The following is a 7,959-nucleotide window of genomic DNA, read 5'->3' as shown; positions in this document are numbered from 1 at the left end:
ATCGAGAACCGACAGATGATTAGCTGACATGACTCCCAAGGGTGTAGTGGTAAATATTCTCTTTAATACAACCGCGTTGTAAGTATAGCTCTACCAACAACAATCCTCGGGAGGTCAAATTTAGAAGAGGGATTTGGTTGTCACAAGTTCAACCCCAATAGAAATAACCGAAGTATTCAAACCTTGGGTCATCTCACAAGTTATGGGCAAACATGTGCTTCGACATTGGTTAGAAATCCGGGGTTGTGAGTTATGAGCATGGAAATAAATGGAAATCTTAACAAGCAAATAATCTTAAATTGCGATAAAATAATTCAACTATCTAAGCAAACTTGAGCAACTTCAATGAACAAGCAATATTCTACTAAATTCTACTTTAAACCAAGCAAGTAACTATAACTAAGGCAATTAAATTGGAAAATTGATTTTCAAATATGAATAATAAAAGCAACTCTTGGCTAGGCATGGGAATTGGGATCACAATCCTTGTCCAACAACTATATCTTGACAATTATGAGGAACCAAGCTCATTAAGTCTACTCTCAAAGTCTTAAGTGCGTGATATCTACCCCTAGACTTGAAGTACGTCAAATGGCTTTGGTCACATGAACCCATAAGTCCCAACCTACCTACTAATTAGATTAGTAGTGGGTTGGCGTCAATGAGTATCAAATTTACCACGAAGGGCTCCCAAATCATCAAATCCATGAGACCCAATGACTCAAGTTCACCCAATTCCCTTGACCTAGGCCAAGAGTGGAAAAGACTACTCCATACTCAAAGTAAACAATTCATCGAACACTTGGTAAGCATTAACAAAAGACATGTTCAAATTAGCAATTAAATTGAAATCTACAAGTACCCACTAACAATTATCAACATACAATCAAGCAATTAACAAGGCTAAACATGGAATTCATCAATGTAACATCAACAAGTCAAGATTCACAACATTCATAAAATGGGTATGAAATGACAAGTGACAAGAATCATAAAACTATCATTAGATGCAAGGAAGATTATAACAAGAAATTCAAATTGAACAATGAAACTGGTAATTAACAAAATCCAATTCACAAATCAACAAGGGAAGATCAAATGGAAACTGGATCTAGAGAGGAACAAGGGTTTCTCTCCCTAGAATAACCAAAGAACCAAAAACTAGCTAAAATTGTGTCCTAGTGTCAAATGAGTGATCTCTCTCTTTCCCCCTAGCATCCTTGGGTCTTTTCCATGCAGAGACAGCTTGAAATTGGGCCTGATTCCCTCAGAAATCGCCAGGCACGATTTCCTTTAATGAGGTCACGTGCAGCCTCCCACGCGTGCGCGCTCGCCGATTGCAATTGTGATCCACGCGTGCGCGCCAGTTGCGCGTGCACGTCGACAGGAATCTTCTAATCTGCGCGGATGCGTCCATCCTTGTGCGTCGCTTCCAGCCAATCCCATCCACGCGTGCGCGTGGAGTGCGCGGATGCGCTGATGCTGCTGCTCCCAAGACTCCAATTCTTCATGTTCCTCCCCTTTTTTACATGCTTTCTCCCTCTCTTCTAAGTTATTCCTACCCTATAATTCCTGAAATTACTCAACAAATACATCACGGCATTGAATGACAATAGAAGAGGATTAAAATATGGAAATTTTAAGGCAAAATAAGCATGTTTTTCATCATGGAGCAATATTGGGAAGTAAACACAAAACCATGCATTTCTTGCGAATAAGTGTGAGAAATATTGATAAAATCTCCCAAAATAAGCACAAGATAAACCACAAAATCGGGTTTTATCAAATCTCCCCACACTTAAACCAAGCATGTCCTCATGCTTAAAATCAAAAGACCAAAGACTATGATGGGAAAGAGTTTATGAAATGCTAAATACCTAAATGGATGCATGCGATTAATGTAAAATCATCTACCTACTTGGTTAAGAGTAAATCTATCCTCCAAGAATATATGTGAGCACATAGGGTAAAAATAGTATGTGATTAATGAATCCTACCAAATCGAACATTCCATGGAATGCATAGAACTTGCTAAATGAATGCTTGTGAAAGCCGGGAACAAGCATTGAGCATCGAACCCTCACCGGAAGTGTATCCGCTCTATTCACTCACGTGTCTAGGGTCCATCACTCAATCTCCTCCTAATCATGCTTTCCAAGATTTGTCTTTCATCTAACAATCAACAAGTACTTAATGCATGCTTACAAGTATCATGAGGTCTTATTCATGGGTTGTAATGGGGCTAGGGTGAAGGTAAGGATGTATATGGCTAAGTGGGCTTAAAATTTGAGTCCTTGATCAACCTCAGATCCCACTAAACACCTAGAACAACCTATACAACTATAATGCATTACCTAGCTACCCTTGAGTTTCACTTTTTGCATACTCATGCATTCCTTTTAATCCACAACCTATATGCATTGTTTTTATTACTTTATCTTTGGGCATTTTTGTCCCCTTTCCTTGCCTCTTTTTTTTTTAATTATTATCATCCCCCTTTCTTGGGGTTTTCTTTGTGGACAAAGGTTTCAATGCATATAGTTTCATCTTACAACACATGAGTATGTTCCCAAATCCTAAAATTTTTAATTACAACTACAACATACCTCTTTACATTTACCCTAATTCCTAAGTATACCCGCCCAATTGAATGATATGCATCCTAACTCACCTAAGCTGATCAAGGATCCAAATTCTTGGGACATTCATTATTTTCCACTTAGGGTTGTTGATGTGCTCTTTTTAAGAACAAATGGGGCTTATCACAGGCTCAAAATTGGTTAGCAACGGTAGATGAAAGGGTTAAGACTATTTGGGAAGAGTGACTATCGAAATGATGGCCTCAATCATGTAAATGCATTCATACATCAAGCAATGGACATATAGAATCAGACAAAGCAAGGATCACAATCATAGAGAGAGAGATATGCACACAAGAATGGAGATAATGGTTAAAAGATGTAACCATGCAACTGGCTCAAAACTTTCATGCTTGTGTTCTTAGCTCAATCACTATGTTCCAAAATACATTCTTAAAGCAAGTTTGCAAAAAATAATTTCAGGAGTTTTGGTAGGTCACCCAAAACACAGTTTCTTGGAAAGGAAGCTATTGCTTTGACCAAGCAATTCTATAAAAACTAACTATCATGCAAGGGTATTTACAAGAAAAACTAACTACACATGCACTATACTATCATCTATGCGAAAGACAAATCCATAGTTATTGAAGAGAAGAGGGTGTTACTCATGGAGATCGGTCGAACGACCTCCCCACACTTTAGAAATTAGCAAGGTCCTCTGTGCTACGAATGATACTCAAGGGACAGTCAGGACCGGAACCTTCACTATCCCCTCCATCGGAACTCCCATCGCTTGGGTTTGAGGTGGATGTGAATATCTCAGGTTCCTCCATGCTCGGGGCAACACGACGTAGAAGCTTCTTGAGGTAGGTGTATCGGCGGTGGTTGCGCCGCTCATACTTATCCAGCTTCCGGTGAAGATCTTCTATCCTTTGATCTGTGGATCGCAGTGGTGATGATGATGAGCTCGAGGGAAAAAGAAGTGGCGGGGCCATGTCGAGGCTTGGTTTGTTCATGGAAAGGTGTAGATACTTTCCGCTTGGGACCACATCGCCTTTAGCTGGAACTATGATCTTTTTGTCCTTGGCTTCCCAAGAAACACCCGTAGCAGAGACTAAGTCAGATACCAAAGCTGGAAATGGCAAATTACCCCGGTCATGAACTTGACTCATCACTTGCTTGATAAGGGACGGAATGTTCACCGGCTTCTCCGTGAGAACGCACCAAACAAGTAAGCGAGGTCTGCCGTGATGGACGACCGGTGGGTGCTAGGTAGTACATAATAAGATAGGATTTGGGCCCAAGCTCGAGCTTCCACAGTGAGGAAGCAAGCATCAATGCTCTTGGGTCTCACCCGCTGCCTACCTTGGGTCCAAAATGTCTCTGGCTCAACAATGACTTGGAGGATCGAGTCCCAATTGAATCCAAACTCCTCTCGCTGATGCAAGACTTTTTGGTAGCCATCCATGTCACTTGGCACTGGTTGTACATTGAGTACCTGCTGAATAGCCTTTTCTGAAACTGAAACTTGCTTCTGGCACACATATATCGATCGAAGAGAGGAAAGATAGTAGTTAGTGTAAAATTCTTCCACCCAGGAGAGGTTGATTTCCCTCGGCTTCCTCAAAAGAAACTCCCACCCTCGTTGTTCGATACGGGGTAGAATATAAGGAGCAACCTTGTCCGGCGGAGCGAGTAGGTGCTCTGGATGATAGTTCCTTGCCGCTATGGAGGGGAACATAAGTTCACAAAAGCGGTTGGAGAACCTTGCAGAATCTTTCGCCGGTTTGCCCTTTTCATTCTCATCGATAGGAGCGGCCTTCCCTTTCTTGGATAAGGGCTTGGCTCCTAAGGAAGAGTGCGCCTTAGAAGTTGACCTTTGGGGTGCCCTTTTTGCGGCCGGTTTCCTCGAAGCTACCTCCTTGCCTTTTTTGGTGGCCATCCTAAAAAGAAATGGGAAGAAGGAAAACATTAAACCCAAGAAATAAATTGATGAAAACATGCAAGTGACTTGTAGTGCCCACGGTGGATATGAAAGCAAGGGTTATATCACTTGGCATAAGATGCAAGAGAAAGTAAAGCATGCAAAGGCATGAGAAAAGTAGTCTCAAGCATCCTAAATAAAAAGCAAGTCGTGTTCAATTAATATGGAATTGGCAAGTATGAAATTTAAGCTCACAAATTAGACTCAATGCATGTAAGAGAAAACGAGTGAATGAGGGGAGAGCACCAATTTGAAAGTGTATGGCTAAAATGAACCAAAATGATATAGGTGCATTTCCTCGAACACTTGTCGTGCAATAACAAGCAATGAGCAATTATGAGCTACTAAACCAATTCAAAGCCCAAAATGAAACATCAATCATCACATAAACATCACACAATGAGAGGGATAAGAAAAAGAATGACAAAAGATCTAGTAATGCAATGTAAGATCAATCTTCAACATCCATGGAGAAATAAGGAAAAAGGAAAAGTAGGCAAACAAAAACAAGGGAAAAGGAAGGTAAGTAAAGCAATACAAAGCAACTAACTAAAGAAAATAATGCAAGAAGGAATAAAGAGGAAGAGTGGGAGAGTTGAAATATTGAAAAGTATGAAAGAGCAAGGTTGAATCTCCCTTGGTGAAGATGAGAGAGGAAATGGGAAAGGTGTAGTGCCACCGGAAAGGTTGGTTGTCGCCGGTGAGTGGCCGGAGACAATGGTGGTGGGTTGGGAAAGAAGGAGAAGAGAGGAGAAATGATGGAGAGAGTAGGAGGAGAAACTAAGAAAGAAAAAGAAGTTGAGTGAGGGAGGGAATGAAACGGCGTGGAGTATAAAACTAACTCGCGCAACCGGCGCGCACGCGCAAGGTGCGCTGACGCGTCGGTAAGGTTGTAGCTACGGGCGCGTGTGCGTCAGTGGCGCACGCGCGCGAGAGTGGTTGTGCCCCAGGCATAAAAGTGGCACAAAGTTGGCTCAAGTCTCTGGTTTTTGTACCAGAGTGACCCAGGGAGGCATGAGCGCGGACGCGCACCTTGTGCGGACGCGTGTTTGTGGTATTCTGCAGTTGGCGCAGGTGCGCACAACGCATGGACGCATCAGTTCTGGCGCAAAGTTGGCCCAATTGTGGCATAACTCTCTGGTTTTTGTACCAGAGACTCCACATAGCCCCATTGGTGCACGCGCGCACCGTGCACTTGCGTGTCAATGGTCAACTGGCAAGTGTGTGCGCAAGCGGCATGTACGCGAACGTGTGGGTGCCTGGCACGAGTTGGGCACAGAGTTGGCCTGACTCTCGGGTTTTTGGCTTGAGAATGGAAATTCGCAACCGGCGCGCGCGCGCACTATGCGCCGGCGCGCGCGCGCACTATGCGCCGGCGCGTTGGTGCCCTTTTTCAAAGAAAATTTTTGTTTTCTTATCTCTTTTCACAACCTATCTATATAAACATTCTACCTATCTAACAGAATCAACAAAGCTAGCATTCCTAAGCACTCAATCAATCAACCAAAGATCATAAAATTCAAAGGAACTAAAGATACGAAAAGATGGTATAAACAAGGAAGATCTTACCACGGTGGGGTGCCTCCCACCAAGCACTTTTCTTTAACGTCCTTAAGTTGGACGGTCCTCTCTTTAAGCTTCCTTTCTCCTTGGTGCATCCTCCAATATGTACACCTCTAGCTCTTTTGGAGGCCTGCAACCATGATACTTCTTCACTCTATGTCCATTCACCTTGAAGGTTGCTTCACTCTTGGGATCAAACAATTCTACCACTCCATAGGGCTTCATCTCTTTCACCTTAAAAGGTCCTTCCCATCTAGAACGGAGTTTGCCAGGCATAAGTCGGAGCCTTGAGTTGTAGAGGAGGATCTCATCGCCTTCTTGAAAGTCCTTCTTTCGGATGTGATGGTCATGAAACGCCTTAGTCTTTTCCTTGTAAATTCGGGCATTCTCATATGACTCATTCCTCAAATACTCAAGCTCTTCCAGTTGTAACTTCCTAGCTTCACCCGCCTTGGCTAAATCCATGTTGCACCGCTTTACCACCCAATAGGCTCGATGCTCAACCTCCACCGGAAGGTGGCACACCTTACCATAGACAATTCGGAAGGGACTCATCCCTATCGGGGTCTTTTTGTAGGCCGTTCTATATGCCCATAGTGCATTTTCTAATCGGAGGCTCCAATCCTTTCTTTGTGGATTGACCATTTTTTCCAAGATCCTCTTGATTTTCCAGTTGGAAACTTCCGCTTGTCCATTAGTTTGTGGATGATAAGCAGTGACAACCTTATGCGACACTCCATAGCACTTGAGCAATGCTTCTACCTTCCTGTTACAAAAGTGGAATCCTTGGTCGCTCACGATTGCTCGTGGCGACCCTTAACGGCATACAATGTGATTCCTAATGAAAGAAACAACGGTATTGACATCATCAAGGCGGGTAGGTACGGCCTCTACCCACTTTGACACGTAGTCTACCGCTAGCAGAATATACAGATACCCACTAGAGTTGGGAAACGGTCCCATAAAGTCAATGCCCCATACATCAAATATTTCACAGAACAACATAGGTTGCTGAGGCATTTCATCCCTTTGGGATGCGTTTCCTGACCTCTGACACTGATGGCAAGACATACATAGTCGGTTAGCATCCTTGAATAGGGTTGGCCACCAGAATCCACAATCCAACACCTTTTTAGCGGTCCTTTGTGGGCCAAAGTGGCCACCACATTCGGACGAATGACAAGCCTCAAGAATTGGTTGGAATTCAGACTTTGGGAAACATCTTCGAATTACTTGGTCCACGCCCCTCTTCCACAAGTGAGGGTCATCCCAAATATAGTATTTGGAATCACTCCTCAACTTGTCCCTTTGGTTTTTCGAAAAGTTGGGAGGGAAGATTCTTGCAACCAAGTAGTTCGCCATTGGGGCAAACCAAGGAAAGCTAGCCGACACAGCATGCAAACTATCCAATGGGAATGAGTCGTTGATCGAAAATGGATCAATTTTTAAATTCTCAATGCGGCTTAAATGATCCGCAACCAGGTTTTGAGATCCACTCCGGTCCCTAATCTCAATGTCGAATTCTTGCAAAAGCAAGATCCAACGTATGAGTCTAGGCTTTGACTCATTTTTTGTCAATAAATACTTCAAAGCTGCATGATCCATGTATACCACTATCTTTGAACCTAGAAAATAAGATCTAAATTTATCTAAAGCATGAACAATAGCTAGGAGTTCTTTTTCAGTAGTGGTATAGTTGGATTGTGCTGCATCTAGTGTCTTAGAAAAGTAAGCAATGACATAAGGGAGTTTACCATCGCACTGTGCAAGCACGGCACCTACAGCATGGTTTGACGTAGAATTGGTGCTGTGGTAATAACTCTTTTTAGCTCT

This window comes from Arachis hypogaea, chromosome 9, assembly GCF_003086295.3.
Source record: "Arachis hypogaea cultivar Tifrunner chromosome 9, arahy.Tifrunner.gnm2.J5K5, whole genome shotgun sequence".
Taxonomy (NCBI): domain Eukaryota; kingdom Viridiplantae; phylum Streptophyta; class Magnoliopsida; order Fabales; family Fabaceae; genus Arachis; species Arachis hypogaea.
The sequence above is the reverse complement of the archived record's forward strand: the minus strand, read 5'-3'. Positions refer to the sequence as shown.